The sequence below is a fragment of the Anser brachyrhynchus genome, assembly GCF_964034855.1.
Source record: "Anser brachyrhynchus genome assembly, chromosome: 3".
Lineage (NCBI taxonomy): Eukaryota > Metazoa > Chordata > Aves > Anseriformes > Anatidae > Anser > Anser brachyrhynchus.
The window spans coordinates 105797064-105820912 of record NC_137696.1 but is presented as its reverse complement, the minus strand read 5'-3'; the positions used below and the strand labels follow the sequence as shown (position 1 = coordinate 105820912).

The 23849-nt window shown below is 36.4% G+C and overlaps 1 long non-coding RNA gene across 4 annotated transcripts; it reads right to left on the bottom strand.

Moving 5' to 3' along the window:
- Window positions 1-628: 628 nt before the first annotated feature.
- On the bottom strand, window positions 629-23156 carry LOC308192738. Of its 4 annotated transcripts, none has more exons than XR_013949064.1 (6): window positions 22946-23156; window positions 18232-18313; window positions 17005-17114; window positions 16759-16904; window positions 12220-12688; window positions 9926-11241 (listed from the first exon to the last, which is right to left on the bottom strand). It is a non-coding gene; the product is annotated as an uncharacterized lncRNA (long non-coding RNA). The 4 variants fall into 4 exon arrangements; XR_013949066.1 differs by having other exon boundaries at window positions 10024-11241; window positions 12672-12688; window positions 22946-23001; XR_013949065.1 differs by lacking the exons at window positions 9926-11241; window positions 12220-12688 and adding an exon at window positions 629-639 and having other exon boundaries at window positions 22946-23001.
- Between the last annotated feature and the right edge of the window lie 693 nt (window positions 23157-23849).

Here is a 23849-nt window from a genome sequence, read left to right as displayed (position 1 = left end):
CAATGGACTTTATTTATGTAAAAGTTTTTGATTGATGATAATTATCTAGACCTTTGTTTCTTCTAAGGAAAGAGCAAATAACATGGATGTTTTAAAGCAGAAACACAGGCTGAAATTATTTTAAAATTGTGAACTGTTAATGCAGTTGTGATACGAGATTTTTCTCCTATTATACTGTTTTTTCCATTACTCCATGACATGCCAATTGACTGCTGTGAAATTTGAGCATTTTTCACAGAAAAAGGATCAGAACTAAGAGTAACTAGGCTTCTTTCCAATTTGCATTTTGGTAAGTAGTATACTAGGACAGGAAGAGGAAAAGCATTAAACATTGTGAATACGAAAAGAACAAAAGAACAGCTGTCTTCTTGCAGCTTTCTCCTTCTTTCCCACTTTTCTTTCCCTATCCTAATCTCTTACATGTACACCTTTCTTTTTGTGTTCTTTCTACTCTGTTGCTTCACATTCCAGCTTTTTTCATCTTCCCCTTTCTCTTACATATAATTTTTCATAGTTCTGTAACTTTCGAAATTTCTCTATTATAACTTCCCTGTTGTAACTTACTCTTTTTTTCTCTTTCAGATGTTGAAGAACAGCATTAAAAAATAAGCTTATAGATGGTCCTTCTCTCCTCCTTTGCTTGCAAGCTGTGGTGATTGTAGTCATACTAGCCTAGTATGACCTTCCTCTTAGAAAGAAAGGGACCCCTTACTACTCTCTCTTGCTCAGACAGATGATGACTTGTCTTCCTTTGGACAAGGTCATCAATTGTTTGTAATACTTTACAGCCTTCATGTTCTCGTCAAAATTTTCTCTGTACTCTGAAATGTCACATGCCCCACTTGGTAGACTACACAGTGATAGACAAGACTAAATCAAAGGCCCTATGTGTATGGATGTTAAAATACTTAACTGAAACTGCAGATGAATGAAGGGTATTCAAGTCATTGAATTCATTCTTCAAAGAGTCCTAAGCAGTAGAGGGCTGTGCTTGGGACAGAGGCAAAGAAAAAGGGAAGAAATCAGATGGTGTATTCACTTGTGTTGATTAGAAACTCTTTCACTAAGCTTCTAAAGATATCTTAGATATTCATTTGAGAAACGAGGGATGGTTTTAGCTCAGCAAGTATGTACATTATATGCATCAGACTGAGTGAGAACAAATTCTCACTGTGAATTATCATTCAAGCATCTCAGTTCTCTACAAGTACTTATGAATTTGCATTTCAACAGTATGTGAAGCTGAATTATATGAAATCTATTTTAGATAGCATACTCAAGCTTTGCGGAAGAAAATCTTTTCTAGAGCTACAAATATTTTGTCATTTTTGTCTCTTTTATGCTTGCCTTTTTACAGATAAAAGCCAGGAGCTTACTGCTAGAGGTAATCCAACGAGTAGTGGAAACAAGCAAAAAAAAAAAAAGTGAGAGTAAGCACTATGTTAATAATAATTCTTTACAATTTGTTTATTTATACATTCCAGTGGATGCTATTCTATATGGCTATGTGTGCATTTGTGTATACACTTCATTACATTTTATGAAACAGATTTTAAAATAAAGCAACGGAGACAAATTTTTAGATGGAGTTTCACTGAAGCGTCTAGTAGACCATCTAAGAGGGACTCTAAAGAACCACCTGTTGAAGAGGCCAAGAGAGAGGTTTTAACAGTCATGTTGCCTTTGTCTGTCCATTTAAATTTGCAAGGAAGCATAAATTTTGCATATCTTGAACTGAATTCTCAAAATACAAGCAGACAACAGGAGCAGGAGGGAAAAGAAGCATATCATTGACTGGATACATTTCAACTTCTGGTATCTCCTTCTGATATTATTGTCTATAAGTTACTTTTTAAAACATCTGCAGAACCTAGTGGGGGAAATTGGAGTTATGCTTGCTTACTTCAATTTATTTACTTCTGACTTATCTATCAGGGTAATACTCATTAATTTTGTTTCCGTTACATATGAGTTTCAGGTGATTCATTTCTCTTGTTTTTTTTTGCTTATATAAAATGGTCCATTCTTCCTTTAATAATAAAATAGTCATAGTTAACAGCTGTGATCCATTGGCCACGTGCTAGCAAGGAATCACATTCCTGATTTGACATTAAGACAGACGACTATTAATACTTTGGGAACTTCTCTCGTTTCTCTAACCTGCCACTCTGGCAACTTTTAGATAATATTTTTTCTGATGATTCACATTTGCAATAAAAATTTCTCTCCTTAGTGTTCCTTGGTTTTGTTTTTAAAAGATCTGTATTAGCTGTTGTTGTCACTATTTTACACATTGCACAGTTTATTGGTCCACAAATATTGCTACAGTTTGTTTGCTATTTCATGTTTAAATAAATGTTCACCTTACACATATTCTTTGTGATTGGCTAGCCACATTCAAGGAAACTCTCTCACTAAAAGAGATCTGCCCAAAGATTTGCCTACACATCAAAGAGATTACAGTGCATGCGGGAACTTGAGAGGTTTAAGGCTTCTGAAACTAGCAGCATCCCACTATCTTTATAGTAAAAGTAGAAAACTGTATAACTGGGATATATGTAAATCTGAAGGCACCACTGAATTTCTAGAGGTAGATGAGAACTAAAAGCTCTTACAAACCCACAAATCTTTCTTTCCTTTTTTTTTTTTTTTCTCAATTTTTTGACAATTTCAGAAATAATGCATATTTTCCATTGCATTTTTGCTTTTTCCAGTTATCTCAGGGAAATATAGTAGACAAAACATATAAGAACATTGTTGGCATTCACCAAAGTGCAAAGCAGATTTGAGTTGTGCTGTATTTCTGTGCACAGTTTTAGGCGAGCTTTGTCTTTATCCTAAACAATTAATGCATCTCTGTCTCCCACTCTATCTGGTGTTCACCAAAGGGAAATCATTTCTTTACTTCATTGGGAACTGAATCTAGTTCCAAATAAATATTTCAGACTTGAAGCATGAAGCCGTCTGTTTGTTCAAAAGTATTTCCAGGTCAAAATTTTTTGGCTTGAAAGTTATTTATATACATTATCACACTGATTTTCTTACAGTGCTTAGCATTGGAACTTTGTACTAAATAACTAGCTGCTATGTATTCATGCTTTCTTCTAGTCCTATCATTTTACTTAATTCCCTACCTGAGGGTGCAAATTCTCAGTGGTATCTAGGCTCTCATGGTAGTTAATAACAGAACTGTCAGGTTCTGAGTGTAGAAGGAGTCGTAGTGAGTATCATTGCCTCTAGAAGTAACAGAATAGAAACCAGATCAGATAGAGACACAGCAGAAGAGTTGTGCAGGTTTTATTAAAATATAATTGTTGAACACTTGAATTTTCCCCAGTCACTCACCTTAATACTAACTTGTAAGCAATGCATTCAAGAATATAAAAGGTATTACTTAAAACACGTGATCAGTGTGATAGTGGTCTGATGAAAATTAATGAAAACAGTCTCTTAAAACTTCTTCATTCATCAATGGCATGAATTTCAAACTAAACTTTCTTAAATACCAGCAGAACTTCTTTGATGTTTTGCAGTTATTACAATATTAACAATTTAACAATTTATTAAATCTGTAGTAACTGAAAATATATATATTTTTTTGTGTTCAGACTAGACAGGTGATGAAGATTGCTAACTGGGAAAAAAGTCAATGGCTTTCCTCAGATTCTGGTATGGATTATGGCCGGTGATGTTATAACAGACTTAGACAAAATAACTTTTCAATATACTGAGCATGACAAAAGAAGTGACTATGTTAATATCAAGGCCGACTACTGCCAGCAAAAGTTCAAATATATTATCATTCATCTGTGTCCTGTCATCTTGGCTTTTCTTCATCTGCAGTATTGTGAGTGATGCTCCTTGTGGAGATTGAATTGTAATAAATATTTATATCCAAAGCCAGTACAGGTGGTAATGTGAATATCTGCACCTTCCAGAGTTGTAAAGCGAACGTATGTTATAGTTTAAAAATGAACTCTGTGATAAAAGTGACTGAGTGATTTAACTACATTCAAAAACAGAACTGGAATTTAAAATTCTTAATCAATGGAAAAGAGGGCTACATATTTTCCTTACTTAGTATTTTAATGGAAGTTTCTGTCATCCAGAAACCAAAACCACAGTGTTATTGTTTTAAAATTGTCAGGCATGTTTTTATTTGAAAGCAGTGAGACTTGTGTAACTGGAAAGTGTCCCCTTTCTTCTCAGCTATATATAGTCAGTAACAGAGAATGAGGGGGCAATCTGGGCCAGGAGAGCCTGGGTTGTTTTCATACCAACCTATGTGCTTATCCCCAGCGTCTCTGAATCCTGCCCTAAGCTGTTTACTGGGCACTCTCTTTTCCATCCTCTTGTTTTGCTGTTACAAATATTGTGATCTTAGGGAAAAAAATAAAAAAGAAAAAGAAAATCTGCCATTTTTACATGAAAGTGTTCTTTCTTACAAGATGCAGTAAAATCTGGAGATGTTATGGACTACAAAACACAATGGAAAGATTTCTTTTAACAAGATCAACCAAGTCCTCAAGTGAGCTGAGTCAATAAAAGTGAAAGTTTTTTTTCTCAGTCTATACTTATAGGCTTCTTTTAGCATTCTCAAACTTATGAATCACTCATTTTACTAACATGAGAGCTTACAAAGCCCCTTATACAGCTATTAGTCCATGCTCTCATACATCCACGTAAAGAAAAATCACACAAGAAGTATTTTGCTTAGGATCACAGCACTCATAATAGAAAAAGGGGTTTGGAGAAGAAGGTACCCAGCAATCTATGTGGGTCCAGGTGTGCATAACAGCAGGATTCAGGGTCACTCCCTGCAGACACACACATATTCCCCACCTGTTCTCAGTCTTCTTGCCTTGGACTCACAGCCCTTACTTTAGTGTCCTCTTATTTAAGCTTCACAGCACTTCCTTTTTACATAATTGAGGCCTCCTTGCTTGTACCCAGGTCAGCTCACAGCTCTCTCTCTCTCCTCCCAAAGAGTCCAGTCTCCCTAGGGAGTTCCCAAGAACAGTCCCTTCTTTTGCCTCCCTGAAACTCCTTCGCCATTAAGCTCCACATCTTTCTGCCTTAGATTTCTTGTCCCATATACTACCACCATTTTGCTCCTTCTGCTCTCCAATGGGCACCAGTGCCATCCCTCAGTAACCAGTCCCCATCCCCAAAGGGCAGACTGTATCTCTCCCAGAGGAAAAGCCACAGGTCCTTTTCTTGCCTTGTCAATGACTTTCAAAATGCAGTTAAGAGGCTGAACTCTAGTGGAAGTGCACCCAATTAAATAAAATGAATGAAACTCTGTTCAAGGGAAAAAAAAAAGTATAGATATATACATAAAATAAACAAAAAAAATAACAAAAACAAACAAACAAACAACAACAACAACAAAGTACTCCTATCTTTTAAGGACACAGAATGTTTTCCAGGGAAGTCTAGGAACAACACTAAGCTCCACCGACTCACAACAAATATGTTAAAAAGCAACCGTTGACACAAAATAATGGGGATAACTGTACATATTCACCTTTAGACTGGAAATTAGAAGCTGATTTCTCTTTCACTACTGGTGGAACAAGATTCCAGGAGAGTCTTTCAGCAGAAGGAACTGGAATATGAAGGCAGATCCTGGCCAATTAATGAAAGTTGCTACATGGCAGGTTTGCCTGCTGGAGTTGAGGACCCCACCTGATGATCCAGCAGATCCCTTCTGGTCCTTCTTGCATTACAGCCTGCTCTTCATCCTCTTGTCTTTCCTTCTCCTTTTAGTTCTTACATTCTGTCATGCAATTCTGTGTTTTCTAATCCTCACTAAAACCCCAAGAACAATTTAGTGCTCTATAAGATTAATAGTCGCTTATGGACCATATTAAACACAGCCTAAACTTCTCAATAAGATCAAATCTTGTGTTGCACTTCTTAGGAATAGTATAAATGCATGATAAACACAAGAGGCAAGAAATTATATGGTGTGTTCTTTTGCTGGAAGCAGAAGAGAGAGCAATTTTTTGTCATGTAGTTTAGAAAAACTAATGGGAACTGCTTTGAAATTAACCATAATAAGCAATGCAGGTATCATCTTGTGTTCTGAGCGTGTTGTCAGATAATGCATGTTCTACAGGGTGTAGGTGAAAGAAAGAGTCAGCATAGAATGTTAACTAGAAGCTGGCATACATAAAGCTAAAAATAATAATAAAAAACTCAATATTGAAAACAAACAAAAAAAAACACACAACAGACAAATGATAAAAGTAAGTGGTTAAATATACTCCATAGGAACCTGGATGCAAAAAAGCTTATTAAATATAAGGGACGTATCAATAGAAGTTGTGAATTTGACAAGCAATTGGATGAGTTCTTAGAGACTGGAGTGGAGTATACAAAAAAGAATATCCCCAATAAATCAAAAGGAAATATTAAAACTGTACTGTTCAACTCATCCAAATATAGAGACATTTATTGTTTTAGCAATGCATTATAAGACGCATCTCTTCACTGACTGATGTGCTGTGCAGATCTAAGATCTGTAAGCGGGCTTACATTGTCTTTTCTTCTACAATGGCTAGAGAGCATATCTGCCCTGAACACAGAATCACAGAACGGTTGAGGTTGGCAGGGACCTCTGGAGATCATCTAGTTCAATCCTCCTGCCAAGCAGGATCACCTAGAGCACATTGTGCAGGATGGCATTCAGGCAGGTTTTGAATATCCCCAGAGAAGGAAACTCCACAGTCTCTCTATGCAGCCTGTTCCAGTGCTCTGTCACCCTCACAGTAAAGAACTGTTTTCTGTCTGTAACCCTGTAACTATGAGATTCCTACAGCTGAGTTTATCCAGCTGTCCTGTCAGCCTCGTCTTTAAGAAAAGGGAACCATTCCAAGAGAAGCGTTTTGAGACAAATTGTCGTTTTTTTGTTTGTTTTGTTTTGTTTTTCTTTAGAGCCCAACTTATTCCTCATTCTCCTCTTCCTCAATTGTCTTTTTAATTTACTTCTCCAGAAACCTCAACTTCAATGACAACATGAGATTTATTCAGTAGTCAGTTCATTTTCCACATATTGCTGCAAATATATCTTTTAAAAACTGTTATCATGTCCCATCACATAGTTTTTCAGTGGGCCTAAACTCAGCACCTTAAACCACGAGATTTACTTTCCCCTGCTCAGCTACATGTCTGTGGAAAAGCAAATTAAAAATGATTTCAGCAATGCATTGACTTACATGTTAGTGCCCAAATAGATAGTCTTCTCCCCCAAGTAATAAGATAATTCAGCAAAAATAGTGGTTATTTTGCTCTCTGCTTTCCTCCTATTACACACCAGCTCCTAAAACTATGTAATCCACTGCTTTCACCTTAATTTGATTTACACTGAATAATACAACATGTACAATTCTTTTCTCAAGGGTTTTCTTTGTTATATTTTCACATTTTTTCATTGTCTACTTACTAACACTGTTCAACTTCAGTCATATTAACAAAAATCTGCTGTATGACAAATTATAACTCTACTCAATGGGTAGTTTTTGATCTCCCAGTAGTATCACTTGGGATTTATTGTTCTTGTTCCACCTTATTCTCTAATCATCAAAAACTCGCCTGCCTTTCCAAAGTTGAATCAGCCTTACATCAATCTAACTTTTCTGTTTTTAATTTACTTTTTTTTTTTTTTTTCTGGAAAGTATGTTTAATTTTGTATATAATCATTGGTGATGTATTTCACAGAACTGTATTATGTCAATAATAGTCTGTGTCACATCTTGAGTGTGCAGTTCTTTATCCTCAATATTTTCTATTTAGATTTTTAATATATATATTTTTTGTCTCTTTCTGTGAAAGTGTTATCTCTTTGGTTCTGATTGCCGGAAGTCTTCTGGTTTCAGCTATTTTCTGGGCATGAAGAAAGCAGATATTAAAAAGATTACAGTGACAAATTTCTTGAGCCAATGATCACTTTGGGGACTGAATGTGGTGATGCTGGAAATTCAAGTTACAGCCTTTAACCAGGAATAGAACTGAATAACATATTCAGAAACTTTTCACAAAAGGAAGACCCAATTTGCAGGAGAAAATTCATGGAGTAGAAGAAAACGTGCAAAAAGAACGGGGCTGAGCATGGTAGAATGAAATAGCTAAAACAGAACCAAAGATATTTGAGTCTTAATATTTCCCCTACCAAAAGAATAATCTGTGAAATGCAGATGGTATGTATCTTATCCTTTTTACTGACTTGTTCATCCAAAGGATGATAGCTATTTATGTCAATCGCTTCAGGAGCTCAAGAAACAAAAATCTGTGTCATAAATCAAGATCTTTCAATCTGGTAGATGAACTCTGTGAATATTAATTTCATATGATGAACTGTGTTTGTAATTTGTTTCTGTAAAATCTGAAGAATTACATTCAAAACTACATTTTTACTGAGTTTAGTTTGTGATTAAGATTAAGGTAGTATATAAAATATAAACTTGGAATAATCAGAGAGAAGTCAAAGAATATTTTAGTCTTCTTCATATGTTTGAGAAGTACATTTAAAGGTGTGTTGGGTATCTAGAAACACTTAGGACTTCATGCGATGATGTCACAAACTGATGTTTCCTACGTATATGGAGCCCTTGAACTGTCTTTTATAGCTTTTCCTGCACAACGTCTAGTTTACCCACATCCTCTTCAAATTGTTTAAGAAGGCTTTGCTGGTAACAATCTATTAGACTGATCTTATTATTAGCACTGTGTACAAAAGGAGGACTATCTCCCTAATTCTTTCCACCTTGTTTGTTTGTGCAACATTAGTTACAGGTTTGCAGGAGAAGCTCCATGGTCTCTGAATTCTTTTCTTTCCAGGTGTTACCATTGGCAGATCCTTACTCTTTTGAGTCCATCAGTCAGTGACCTAAGAGTTCTCATTTTTTTATTGTCTTTATTATCTCTCATTAGGTTTTGCATACCTTGTTGTTTAATTTATTACTTTTCTGGTCTCCTGTCTTTGTTGTTGTTGTTAATTTATTTTATAAGTAGCCATTCATTAGATATCCTCAAAAAACAGATATCCTTATCCACCTCTCCTTTACCTTACATAAATACTTACAACCCTGTTATGACGTGAAAAAAAAAATCCTATTTTTCAGCATCATTCATCTGAGAAACTCTAAGCATTTTATGAAAAACAATGAAAGAATAACATAATTAAATCATGTAATATCCTGTGATGCAATCAAAAGGCGACTAATAAAAGCCTAGATTTCCTTGAATTCACCCGAGGTTAGCAGAGAATGAATGGTGTGAATTTAGCATGAGAGGTCAAATTTGTGAAGACACTTGGATGCCTAAAGACAATTAGGAGAGGAAACAGTCTAGGAGGTTTCTAATGTGTGTGGCAGATAACTTCCTGACACAGCTGGTGACTAAGCCAACTAGGGACGGTGCCCACTGGACCTTCTGCTCATCAGTAGAGAAGATCTTGTGGGTGATGTGAAGGTTGGAGGCTGTCTTGGGCATGGCAATCACAACAATAGTTTTCAATTCTTGGAAAAGTAAGGATGGGGGGGAGCAGAACTGCCACCCCAGACTTCCAGAAGGCAGACCTGAGCTTCTTTAAGAGACTGGTGTGGCAGAGTTCCTTGAGAAACAGTTCTGAAAGGCAAAGGAGTCCAGATAGACTGGGTACTCTTCAAGAAAGAAATCCTAAAGGCACAGGAGCAGGCTGTCTCCCCATGCCAAAAGATGAGCCGGTGCAGAAGACCAGCCAGGCTGAACAGAAAGCTGTGGCTAGAGCTAAGGAACAAAAAGAGAGTTCATGACCTTTGGAAGAAGTGGCGGGCCACTCATGAGGACTACAAAGAGAGATTCAGAGATTTAGACAATGGCAGTTTAAACTACAGTCATAATATAGAAACTTGGACTATTTTTCCTTTCTGATTTCACAGAATATGTCTGTAGTCTCCCAAAATGTTTAAATTTTGAAGTAGCAAGAAAATACTCAAAGCAAGAATATTAAATAAGAAAAAAAAAGCAGCTTAATGTATAAAACCAATATTTCAGATGTCACAGGATTTAATTAATTTATTAATGCAAGTACCCTGTCTTCAAAATTGAAAGTGCACTTACCCGTGAGAAGGCAAAATAATGTACATAGCTAAGTGCATGACATGATGAGTATACAATAAACCATCACAGACATTAATACCAAACGAAGCCCATGACTTACTTCATAAACATAATAAGTGCTAGCAGAGCACTTAATAAGTAACAGTCTATTAGAAGTTATGGTGTTTTAAAAAGATCAAATAAATCTACAGCCTTTGACTAAGACACAATCAATTTAATTAAAAGTAATCCTTGATCAGTCACAATCAAGATTAATCAGATAGTTTAACAGGGAAACATTACAACTACAAAAATTATAATTTAACAACAAAAAGCAAATCAGGGAAAAGAGATATATCTACTGTATTTTGTATAGTATGTAGACAATAGCATTGCTGACATGACTTAAATAAGCAAATCGGTTCCTAATACTCAGAAGGGTGGTCAACAAATACTTGATTTTATTTAAAATTTATTAGCATACACACTTATCAACTACATTGTTCTGGTTTTTTTAAAGAAAAATTTTCATTAAAAAAAAAAAGAAATGTGAGATATCATCTGTCCTAATTGCTAATTTATCAGTACTCTAAAATGATAAAGACATTTTCTAGACTTAAAGCAGAAGCAAATGAATAAATAGAAACATTTGGATAAGCAAAACTAAGACTGCAGCAGTGCTAGTCAATTTAATTTTTCTGGGAAGCTTGCAAACCCTGGAGGCCAACTAGCATGCAGTTGCACATATTCATACATTAAACTCTATTGCTGTCATACAAAGGCAGCCATAATCAAAATGCTTCTTAAGAATAGGTCCCATATTTTATATATTCTGAGCTGCTGCTAAGGACTGTGCAGGAGACAAGAAGTTGGTTTGGGCCCAAACCATTTTCTGGGATGTTAGTTATAGCAGCAGAGCAGTACAAACCATCTTATCTAGGAACGGTCTCCTGTAGCCCTTAAGAAATAGGTGACTTCTCTGGGGCCTGCACATAGTTCCCAGTGGTGTCCTTTTCACTTTGTGACCCCAGTCAAAGCACTGGAGAGGGGTTCATATAACTCAGTATTAAAACTCAACTGTATGTCTTAGAAAGCAATTCTTCTCATCGCATTCCAAGTGGGATGAATTTCAGTTGTATACCTGTCAATCCTCCTTTCCTGTAGAGAAAAAGGAGACAATTAACTAAGGCTAGATGTTTAACCTCTGGGAAACTAAGGTTAGGTGAAAATATACCCCACCCGTAGTCTCATTTGTCTAAATGCTAACACTAAGATAAACATGGGCAGAAGATCCAACACAGTGAATATTGTATGAATGTATGGCAGAAATATGAATCTGTTACATATACAGATGAAGTTTCAAGATGCTGAAGTGGCTCATAAAGCATAAAGCTAAGTATTACAGAAAACAGTGGAGAAGATGACTCATGAGCCAAGTTTAAGTTCTGTGCTGCTATGTGAACCAACAAATCTAGTCATTTTATCTTCTAAGTTTATTAAATATCTTCCATTCTTGAAATGACTTTAAAATGGGCAGTGAACAGTACCATACACAAATTCCTAGTAGGAAAATAGGTGTAAAATCTCACTTCTTTTTGTGCTGAAATGCAGAAGAGCCGTTTATTAAAAACATCATACCACAGTGTTGCTGACAATAGGAAAGGGCTTGGATTTCATGGCTCAGCAGGTCTCTCTCATATGTTCCTAACAACAGAGATTTTATGTAGATAGCATTCTGCATCTTCTTTCCTCCTGCCTCTAGATGTAATTATGTTATTAATATTTCATTCCATATTATATACATTATATATTAAAAATCACTTTAAGTCCTCATCAGAACTAACAAACAGATAAATATGAGTGAATTATATTATCATTCTACACTTCATGAATCTAAAATAAAATTAAAATTCAATGAACAATGTTACTGAATAAGATGCAGGTGTTCAAGAACAGTCTGTCAGATATTATATGTGCCTGTAATGATGAAGGCAGGTGTAGTTTGATAATAACTTTGTGATTAATTAACAGGTTTATTGTTTTATTGAGTGGAATAGTATGAAACTGGTAACAGTTACTGGCCAAGATATAAATCATTTTTCACCAACTGTTTTTTTTTTTTTTTTTTTCCGGTACCTGCAGTTTCCAGGTTGTTAAAGGAAGTTAGCTGCTTTTGCCTTTAGTTGTGTTTGCTTATCGTGAACTATCATTTCTTCCTTAGGTCATCCTGACTTCAACTGTATGTTTTGTGTTGTGACAATGAGCAACTTCTGTTGTTTGTTCTATGCAAGGGTCAGGACAGCAGCCTTAACGTTTCTCTGGTATACTGCACTGTTGTCTTTTTTTGCCTTTGCCAAAGCATAAGATCTGGGTTTTACACTAAGTCCAGATCTCTCAGTTTCATGATGATAGAGGACAGTCCCAGACTTCATGTGAGACATCACCAGCCACAGCAATAACAGGTTTCTGTGCTGATTTCAGAACAGGAAGTTTTGTTCTTGTTGTTGTTTGTTTGTTTATTTATTTGAAACACTTATATGAAATATCTGAAGCTGTTTAGCTTTCTGGATGACTTTCCAAGCACTTACAGCAAACAGTTCACTTCCTGGAAGGCAAAAAGCAACAAAATCACCACCCAGTAAGGATGAACTGCTATATGCAACTATCACTCCCATGCATTGAAGAAACCACCAAGCAGGGGCACATAAGCTATTTAACAAATAATTGTAATTGCTGAAAACATGCAATTGAACATGAAGACATGTTAAGACAAAAGCTGATAGTTCAGACAATCTCCCAAAGGTCTTACAACCCCCTGAGTATTCTTTAGTATGCTAAATAATTAACACTAAATGTAAGCCTTGCTGCATGACAAAAACAAATCAAGTGTAATAATAACGAGGGCAAAATAATATGTCTGTATTTCTTTTTTTCTTGACAGGTGCAACATTATTCTGAAAAGCTGAAAGTTTGGTGTTCAGGGCAGCTAAAGATTTAGTCCCTTGGAAGCAAAATCTCCCCGGAAGAATATGTAGACCTTATCTCAGCTTTCACATAGTAACGGTGACTTAATTTATGTATAAACAGGACCTCCGTGGTTGTCTCAAAAATATGCAATCAAGCAATTCTAGCATCACTTTAAGGTTACAAAGTAAGGGGGATTTATGGCACCTTTAATAACTCAAGAAATATGTTTTGAACTAACTGTGGAAATTATTTAAATTTGTTTGCCAAGTTACTCTCCCAACATATAGGTAGCTCAGACAGAAATATTAAACCAGTAATGCCCAACAATGCTTTCATTAGCATATATTAAAATATTAAAAGTAAAACCACTTTTTAATATTAAAGCTATTATTGGCTGATATTATTCAAAATCAAATAGTTTTCCATGTTCATGAATTTATTGCCTTTCACTCTTTTGGCCAGCAATAATCACAATGCAGTAAACACGCAATAATGAGAAAAGCTCCCAAAACCCTGTTTAACTCAACTCATCATGAAGCCCTGGTCTGTGTACAACTATAAAAGATGGAATTTGATCTAGCCAGATCCCAACCTTGTATTGTGAATAATCCTAATTCTGCATGTGCTTAACGTATTTGTGCTGAGAGTCATTCCCAACAGTCACTAAAGTCAAGTGATTTAATTAGCATTTCTTAGTAGAAATGTGTTGATTTTTCAGGTGTTGTGGTAGAGCTGATGAGCCTTTACTTTTGTAACACACAGTACATAACACACAGTACTCTTCAAGTACTATTTTGATGCAGCTTGGCAAAAGACCTCTGTAATTGCTCAGATTTGGATTCATATGGTAGATCTTTGTACATTTCAGTGGAAAGACTGTGTTCACCAGAGTAGACCATGGCAGCCTAGCCATGAGCTCACTAATGTTATATATGGAGTTGATGTAGACAAAATATATAAATAAATAATAATAATTAAAAAAAATCGGATACCAGCTTTCTAATAAATTATCCTGATCCTTAATTCTTTACCCTTTATCTACTGTCTATATGGATCAAATACAAGTACTTTTCAGGCATGTGGGTCACTGACAGTGAATGACAGTCTAGAGGTACAAGAAAATTCTTTCCCTTTCTACTGTTCAGAGAATGGCAGGGCATGTAGGTCAGGGCTACGCCTGGGCTTAAAAGCAATAAGGTTCCTGACTGAGAAGGGAGAGGGCAGCCCAGAAAGCTTAGAGCTCTGTGTGTTCTTGACTAGCCTCATTTCTCCAGGGAAGCAGGGTGCCAGACATAGTTTCATTTACAAAGGCAGAGCACTCACTTACTTCAAACTTAACCTTATGATTGTTCAAAATTATCTCCTCTTATCCAGTTAAAAATTCTCTTACGTTGTACAAGCTGAGCAATTCTGATTTCTGAGGAATTTTCCTTTCCACCAGCTGTAGTTGTACAGAGAATAGGAAGCCATCAGTCTTTATCCAGATTATTCTGTATCTATTACTGAACTGCTGTATCAAATCAATTAATCTAAACAAATGTTCATTTTCCCCTCTGCATATATATACACATGCAAAGTCCAGATCTTAATTTTAATTAGGAAGCTACAAACATAAACCACAAGAATAATTGGGAAATAGAATAGGCATAAAGAAATATTCTGGGATTTTCTTCTTGGCTTCTTGCATTCCTATTCTGGCACCAGGCAGTATTTCAGAAGAGAAAGATATTGTCTGTACTGTCAAAGAGCCTCTCTGTCGAGGAGCAGATTTTGGTACCCAGTCTCAAGTCAGTGCATCCTTGTCAGGATGGTGGAAGAATGCGGTAAACTAGATTCCTGCTCCTCAGCAAGGACTACGGATTCTTGACTATTTACTTAGTGGTAAGTACCTTTGCCAGCCCAGAACTGTATGAGGGATCCAGTCCTAACAATGTGACTTGGGTACGCTGAATTCATGCTTACTTGTTCAGATCCAAGACACTGGTTTAGATCCAAGACACTGGTTTCTACATTTTATTTAGGCTCTTTTAGGATGACAGTTTTGGATTTCAAAATCTGAATCTGTATAAATGCACACATTTAAATCTATCCCTCAGGTTTCACTTGGAAAATAAATAGACCACATACTTCCACGGAAATGTATTGCCTGTGTCATGGCTGTGTAATGCTTCAATAATGTGATTTTTAGCTCACAACATGTAAACTATTGCACTTCAGTCTATAAGTAGTTGTATTTGAAAGAGTATGCTATTTATTCAAGTTAAGCAGCATGCTTTTTTAGCAAAGAGATGCATTTTGTAAGAAATATAGAATTTAAACCAAATTTTTGCTTTCCATTTTCCTTGGATGCCCCTCCTCCCCTCCCCCATATTCCCTTGTAGATACTCAGGGACAGTATGTATAACATATTCAGTGGTAAAAGGAAAAAGTTAGGTATATCTACAATATTACTGCTTCTATTTCTGTTGTGATAGATAGATAGGAGCTTGCTTTCTTTTTCACTTGCCTGGCAAGATATAAAGTATGATATTTTTCAGCTTCTGTGCACCTTGCCTCTGTAGGATTTGTACTATAATGAACACTAATTATTTCCTTAATACTTAATATAAATAATAATAAATTAAAAAAAATGCTTAATATAGTATTTTTCCAGATCAGTGCTGTGTGGCTTCCTGTATGTTTTGTACTTTAAACAAACTAAGTTATTTGAAATAAGAACTTAAATAAAAGTTGGAGGGGCAAAAAGAAGGATGAAAGAGGATTTTGTTCACTTAGTGAACTACTCAGAAGAATGCATAATGGGTCAGATTGGGTCAGGTACTTTCTGGTTGTGCTACATCTGTAGTCAAAACAGGCAGACATAAATTATATCATACAGTATAACATCAGTGGTTATGCTAATTTTTTTTTTCAGTACTGGGTGACACAATATTAGGTATGGCCTGGTAGTGAGTCTAAATCGGATCATTCATTCTTAATTAGATAAATTTGAAATAGCCCCTCAAAGCAGCTTTCGACAAAAGCAAGATTTCAAAGGAACTTTAATTTTGATTTATGCAATCATTTGACCAAATTAGTTTTTTTTTTTTTTTTTTTTTTTTTTTAACAAAGATGCCTATCTCATTTGATAGAAGCAATTCCCACTTTCAGTTTCTGTTCATCTACCTCTCTGTCTGAAAACAGTGAAAAAACTTATTTCAGTGGTTTTCATTTTGCAACTTATGAGGAAAAGGGAAAAGTTTAAAATGTCAACGTTCCTTTTGTTGTATGAAAAAAAATCTTAAAAGAATAAAAAGAAGTTTTCAAAGCTGGTGTGTTATATATGAATATATTCTCTGTATTTCCATTGACTTTATCAGAATTATTCAAAGTTCAGAAATAAGTCATTGCAAAATGAAAGTTTTGTCTATCTAACATGTTATCAGTTTAATTAATTGATACATTATAGAACCATCACTCTGTATTTTTCCTGAAATAGTTGTTCAAGAAAAAAAGATAGGTAGTCAAAAAAATAGTTGTTCAAGAAAAAAAGATAGGTAGTCAAAAAACTTGACTACCTCGGCTTTGGCTTAGGCTATATGGAGGTACATATAGCTGGAATGTGCTTTCATCTTTAGAGTAAGGAAACCAAGATCAGGTAACTCAAAATATATTAATTTCTGCTGGCAATCACTGGCATGAAAACCACAGAAGATTGAGATTGCTCACCTACTCTGTGGTACTTCAGGGCCCATTCCTTTTGACATCTGTTGGCATTTTGATACCTTTAACTGTTTCATTGGAAATCTCTTCCTCTCCAGCACCAGAATACAGTGGCTTGACCCAGGAACTGGGTCTGGCCAGACACGTGTTTCCTGAAAAACAAAAGTTCTGTGTTTATAACACAAAATGATATGCAGAGAGTGAGTCCCCCCTCTGACCCTGGGTCTGGTTGGCGGACAGCAATGTTCTTACCTGTCCTGGAGGACACTGGTGCTGAAGAAGGCAGGTGGTGAGGGGGAACAGAAACCCTGTAGACCTCATGGCAGCTAGGTCACCACCTATTCTTCCCTCAGGCATGACAGCTGTAAAAGAAAGGCTGCTGGGGCAGAGGCAGCGGCATGAGGGCAGCGATGTCAGCAGGCTGCAGGCCTCACTTTGCTGCCCTGGCCGTGGCCACCCTGGTTGCTGGGCCACACCACAGCAAGCTAGAAGGAGCTGTGACCACGTTTATCCAGGAAATTGGGCTGGATTATCTTCAAACTGTATTTTTAATATACCTTAGAACAGCCCCTTTACCACTAGGGATAACTGTACTTTTCTGGGGACCTCTGTTATTTATTCAGAGAAGTATGTGGATTCAGGCAGCTGCTTGTTTTGCCCAAGAAGCTCCCTACCTGCGAGGCTTCTGTCACAAAAATCCTGAAACAACTTCTCTCTTAATTAGGTTACCCAAACAATGGGCTTTACAGTTTTCTTCCCTACATGGCCTTCAAACCCTGCTCCCCTGACTTTGCCCATTTATAACACAAACAGTTGCTGGCTGACAGCACAACTGTCAACTGGCTGTCGTTCAGCCATTCCCTCTCCCTCCACTTGTCCCTCGTCACATCTTTTCCCACCTCTGAGCTGTCACCACCTTTCCCTAAACTACACCCTGGAGAAGAGGAGAAAATTAATTGTGTCATTCTCACATAACATCTTTCTACCATCATAACCCTGGAAATGTTATTTCCTTGCAATTACAGTGAGTTTGCATGGGTGTAACTTCATTTATTTAGGTAGACCTGCTTCTGATTGACACATGCAGGTATGCAAGGAGAATCCTGGTCTACATCTTTGTCATTGTGAGTTATTTCAAATGTGAGAACATTATTTACTACTTCAGTTAAATAGGGATAAATATAAATAGATTTATATTGCTGCTGTCACTTCTGCAAAAATAAAGAATTAATGAGCTCTGACCAGATACTCTTGGCTTATTTCAGGTGGGTTCAGTGGCTATCTTTGGGGGAATATGGACACAGTATTTTTATTGAAGGAAAAAATATTGACTAGTCAATTTTAAATTTCCCATAACACTTCAGCTATAAGCTTTCTCTCAAATGATAGTGAAATGGTACGAAACTTTTGTTTTGCTAGAAAATTCCTCCTTTTCAGATCTGACCTGTGGATCAGCAAAGGGTTTTTCCTGGTGCTCACCTTGTTTGTGACAGGATCCATTCAGTTTTGAAGGGCTCTCAGAGGTATGGAGTTCATTTGTTCTTTTGTTGCATTCAAAGGCCTGGTATAGGAAAAAGAAAATACATTTTTTTTTATGCCAAGCCAGATTTTTATTAACCAGATTTGACTTAAAATAAAGGGAAAGAAAACAACAACAACAACAACAAACATACCACTATTAAAAAAAAAAAGCCTCAATAATAACAATGCAGTTAAAATTGTTATATTCAGGCTTCCTGGCATGTGCCCCTTGCTATAGTGTTATGTGATCATATATTGTGCTGTTGGTTTCAGACCAGGGTGCCTAGGAGCTTTACATCTCATCAGCATCCCCAGTGCTTCACCAGGAGGAATATGACTTTGGTAGTGATGTTCACCTTCTCAGAAAGAGTACTTAGGCATTGTAATGGATTGTCCAGGGCTGTGGTGGTGTCACCGTCCCTGGTGCTGTTTAAGAAAAGGTTGGATGTGATACTTAGGGGCAAGGTTTAGTGGGTGATATTGGTGGGAGGGTGGCAGTTGGACCAGATGGTCTGGGAGGTCTTTTACAACCTTAATGATTCTATGATTCACCATGCTCTAGAGTCCAGTGGGGGCTACATCCCGACCCTTTTCGTGCGTTATTCTTTCTGCAGTGCTCTACAATGTCGTATTAAATCTGAATTTACTATATGTAGAGTGTAACATATTCTGGATACATGCTGTTCTCTGTTGTCCTTAAAACTGTTTTTGCCTGTTTTGTAATTCTCAAGTTGGCATTTCTGCAGCTGATCACTAGTGAGCTTTTTATAGGCCTAGGGACTCAGGATCAGGATATACTTCATTATTATTATCCTATAGTCGGACTCCCCAGCATATCACCCTGTGCCTGTGTTCCCACTTTCAAGGACTTGCTCTCATCCCATACCTGTAATCCTCTACACTACATCATGGCATTACATGAATATTTCATTCTACACAAAATAGTTACTTCATACTAGTATTAATTTTAAAATACCCCTCCATTATAAAAAACAAACAAACAAAAAACTATGCAAAAGTAAAACAAATTAGATAATAATGACAATTCTTTATAAAACTGCTGCTACCATGATACCAATAAACAAAAGAAAATTAATCTCCAGGTAGTCCAAGGCAAGCCTGGACTTGATAAGCTTTAGTCCTGAGGCCTTACAAAATTTGCACAAAGCACTTGTTGTCTTACAAACATCGCTTTCTTCCAGGAAAAGTATTAAATGAAATATTCCCTGTCACTTCTCTTCTGGGCAATTCAATCCAGGATAGCATAGCCCTCCAAAATACATTTTGAGCAGTGATTGCCAACACAAGCATCTTAATATAGATCAATAATGTGTATTATTAGCAAACACAAAGAGTAACTAGAAATGTTAGTCTTGATATGGTACCTAATACTTTAGTTGTATCTTGTTTTTATCTCACACATTTAAAAAAGAAAAAATAAAATCAACAGAGGTATTCCTTCTAAATAAAATATGATCACTTCATTGTTACCTACTTTTATTTAATTATTTTTATTTTTTTTCCTTGAAGCAACAAAACTTCAAGTAATCATATATCACATTTATGGACATATTTTTGTACTCTGTCAACTCATTATTTCTCATTAGTTCTTTTCTGTTGGTTTTCATTTTTCCATGTTTCTTTTGAAAAGGTAAATAAGTACTTCATTACTGAGCTTTAGATAAATATAAGTTCATTATATATTCACTGATTACTTTTAATAAAATTATGGTTTGTTGAGATGCTTGTTTTTTTTACACAATATTATAAATTATCACTGAAATTAGATGAGGCAACATTACTATTGCTTCTGTCACAAAAGAAAATACTAGAAAGGTTCTGTGTGATTCTATTTATCATTAATTTCAATACTGTTGAAGAAAAGACACCAAACAAGACAAAACTGAAAAATGTGCCAAAATTAGCTGATATGTCTGTGTTCTTGAAACTAGATGGTTTAGGTAAAGCTCAGAAAATAAAGCATCAAAATATATCATTTGAAAATGAAGGATATAAGTTAAATTAATTTCATCTGTGATGCATTTTTAATGCATTTTTAATTATTTTTTTTTCTTTTCAGGAGATCACCTTACAATTAGAGCAAGATTAAAGCTTAGGATTTTTTTTTTTCCATGTGTTTTTTTTTTTTTTTTCAACTGTGTCTTGGGGGAAGGAGAGGTTGTTATGAAAAGCTTACACTTTCTTCATTTATTTCAAACAGAATGAATGTTTTCCCTTCATTGTTTAGACAAACTTTATAGAAAAAAGTATTATTGAAAGGTGTTTTTTTTTTTAACTTCACAAGAACTCAACAGTCAGCTTTATGTTTCTGAATCCTAATATCAAATATATTTTTAATAAGGATTTCGGGAATCTTTCAGCGGTTGTAAGAAAAATAAAAAAAAAATAGAGAGAGAAACTTGATTTCAACTATGAATCAGTGAACTAATTTTTTACTGATGCACACAATTTTATTTGCCTATTTTATGTCGATGAAAATACTCAGTACCAACTTTAGAGAATGGAATGTCTCAGAAATTAAAATGAAATAGAGGTTCTTTGCAGTGATTTTCTTAATTTTCATTTCTTCGAGGTTCCATAAAAAAACTGCAGTTGTTTATAATTATACACTTGAGTATGGAAAAGAATATTTTCAGTTCACTTTTTGTAAGTCTTTATTCTTACCATACTGGATTCTGTATCGATGGTGCTGGAGGACAGATGTTGGTGTCATCTTGTCCCTTACAATATTTTCTGTGTGATTCCAATAACTGGCCAGATAGATACACTTGCTAATTTTGTGATAATGCTCAAAGGTTTGACATCAGATATTAGCACAGATTTGTGTGTGTGTGTGCGCTGAGGACAGCTCTTTATAGTTCATCAGCATTAAGGACAGTTATGAGGGTATACTGTTAATGCCATTGTTAGCTACATTTCTGAGCTCTCATCCTCCACCAAAAATACTTGCAATTTCCTACTTTACTGCCTCACCTGCCTTTCTTCTTTCTCTTATCTCTGCACAGTTTGCATTAGCTGACCTACTTCTGTTTGTTCAAACATGTCTCAGAAAAGAAAAATCACATCCTTGTATGAGAAAAATCAAAGTAAGACTGCCACACTGAAATGTTTCTCCAGCTATGTTCATAAAGGTTGCTTAGTGTATGAAAATATGCAGAATTTGGCTGATGTCTGTTACAGAGAGGAGATGTTCAGTTCATGCAGTTAAAAATAAATCATGATCTAAGAAGTTTGTTTGTAAAATAATGTCACAAAATTAATTGTAAATGAGTGACCTATGCCTTCAGGATTAATATCAGCAATGCAACAGGAAAAACAAAAACATGATACTAGAGACATACAAAATATTAATAAACATTACCAGTTTCTAAGAATTGTTCTGTTACTGACCTCTCCATCTTCTATTCACATGCACAGGGTGACTGACATGCACGCGCGTGCCCTCTCCATGGCCCTCTGGGTTACACTTGCACCCCTTCTCCTGGGGCTGGTGGTTGCCCATTTACAAACTTACACTTCCATTTCCCCCCTGCAGATGTTGATGCTCCAGCTCTGTGTGCGCCCCTGCAGCTCCCCACAGCCCACTGGGGCTCGTGCTGGTGCAAATTCCCTACAAGGTCCCTGCAGACACATCAAAGTGGGTTCCCACATGTGGCCCCCAGCTGGGAGCAGGCAGCTTGTGGTGGCCTATCGAAAGGCTGCAGTGCTACAGGGCAATGCCTGACGGTGCCAAAGCAGGCCTTGGCTACTGCTGTTTCTCATTCCGTCTCTCCTCATAATGCAATTTTATTTATTTATTTATTATTTTTATTTACCAGCTGACCCCTTCTTCATTTCAGTGCCTTTTGAAGTTCCCTGGTTCCTTTAATCGAGCTGGTTGTGATCTTCCACTTCACCATGGCCAGTTTAGGGCAAACACCCGATAGATAATTCTGTGCGTTCAATTCACATGAAGCGTTTACATTTGCAGTCTAATCTTTGCAGGTTTTGCAACCCACTTTCTAGCAGTGGACATGCAGGCTCTTAAATATCTCTCATAGTCCTTCTTAAAAGATCAGCCTTACTGAATAGATCAGTGTTACTGAATCTAGGAAGTACAATGTGTTGGTGCTATTTAGAGTCTGTTGTCTGATGAGCCACAAAATATTTGTTGACTTCTAAGGTCCACTGCTCATTCAAGAGCGAAAAAGCACTTTGCTTGGCAGTTGCACATCCAAAGGTCACTTTTACTTTATTATCAATAGTTGCATGACAGTATTGATTGTATATATAAGAATCTTTCCAATTTTGGTTGTTTTTTAACTTTCCCCTTTTCATCACTAAACATCAATGGCATAAATGAGCTTTTTCGGCTTACATCTCACAGTGATTTAATTCTTGCATTAAAAATATCTGAACAACACAATTTTATGCAACATCAAGGACCTTGTTGTGGTTTAACCCGGCCGGCAGCTAAACACCACACAACCGTTCGCTCACCCTCCCCCCTCCCTCTCTGGGATGGGGGAGAGAAACGGGAAAGTGAAGCCTGTGAGTTGAGATAAAGACAGTTTATTAAGACAGGAAAATAATAATAATAATAATAATAATAATAATAGTATTACTAATAATAATGTGTATGAAACAAGTGATGCACAATGCAATTGCTCACCACCCGCTGACCGATGCCCAGCCTATCCCCGAGCAGCCGGCCCCCCACCCCAGCCAGCCACCCCTATATATTGTTTAGCATGACGTCAGATGGTATGGAATACCCCTTTGGCCAGTTTGGGTCAGCTGTCCTGGGTCTGTCCCCTCCCAGCTCCTGCTGCACCCCCAGCCTGCTCGCTGGCAGGACAGAGCGAGAAGCCGGAAAGTCCTTGGCCTGGTGTAAACACTGCTCTGCAACAATTAAAACATCAGCATGTTATCAGCGCTCTTCTCATCCTAATCCAAAACGTAGCACCCTACCAGCTATTAGGAGGAAAATTAACTCTGTCCTAACTGAAACCAGGATAGACCTGTATAGGACAACTCTTTCAAAGAGCTCTCTTTTGTCTCAAACTTTTCTGATCTGCTTTCAGTACAGCAACCTTTCTGATGAAACCACTTCATGAAGTTTTGAATATTAAAGATGTGAAGGACAGAATTATTATTGTCCTGGAAACATAATTTTTGTAAAGTATCTTCCTGAATCAGGAATAAGGTCCCACATCTTATTTAAACTCCTGGAATCTATTTTCCCTTTGGTATTAAAAAAGGGTTGATTTTTATTTTTATTTTTTGAATAGGATTAGCTGTCCAAATCCAGTCACCAGAGTGTGAGAAATTGGTCATGAGGATCTGTGTGAAGAAATTCTGACTGAGTGAATAAATACTGTATTTAGAGTTCCTGATTCATTCATTATTTTAAGCCATATTTCTTACTGTGGTAAATGGGAGCATAGAACTTCAAGAGAGATTTGTCTGTTTGCACCAGGAGAGAATACAGACCATCACTTCTTAGCAGGGAGAAATGGAATGGATTTGAAGGATAATAAAAAAGAATTCTAAATACTTTTTGGCATTCATTTTAA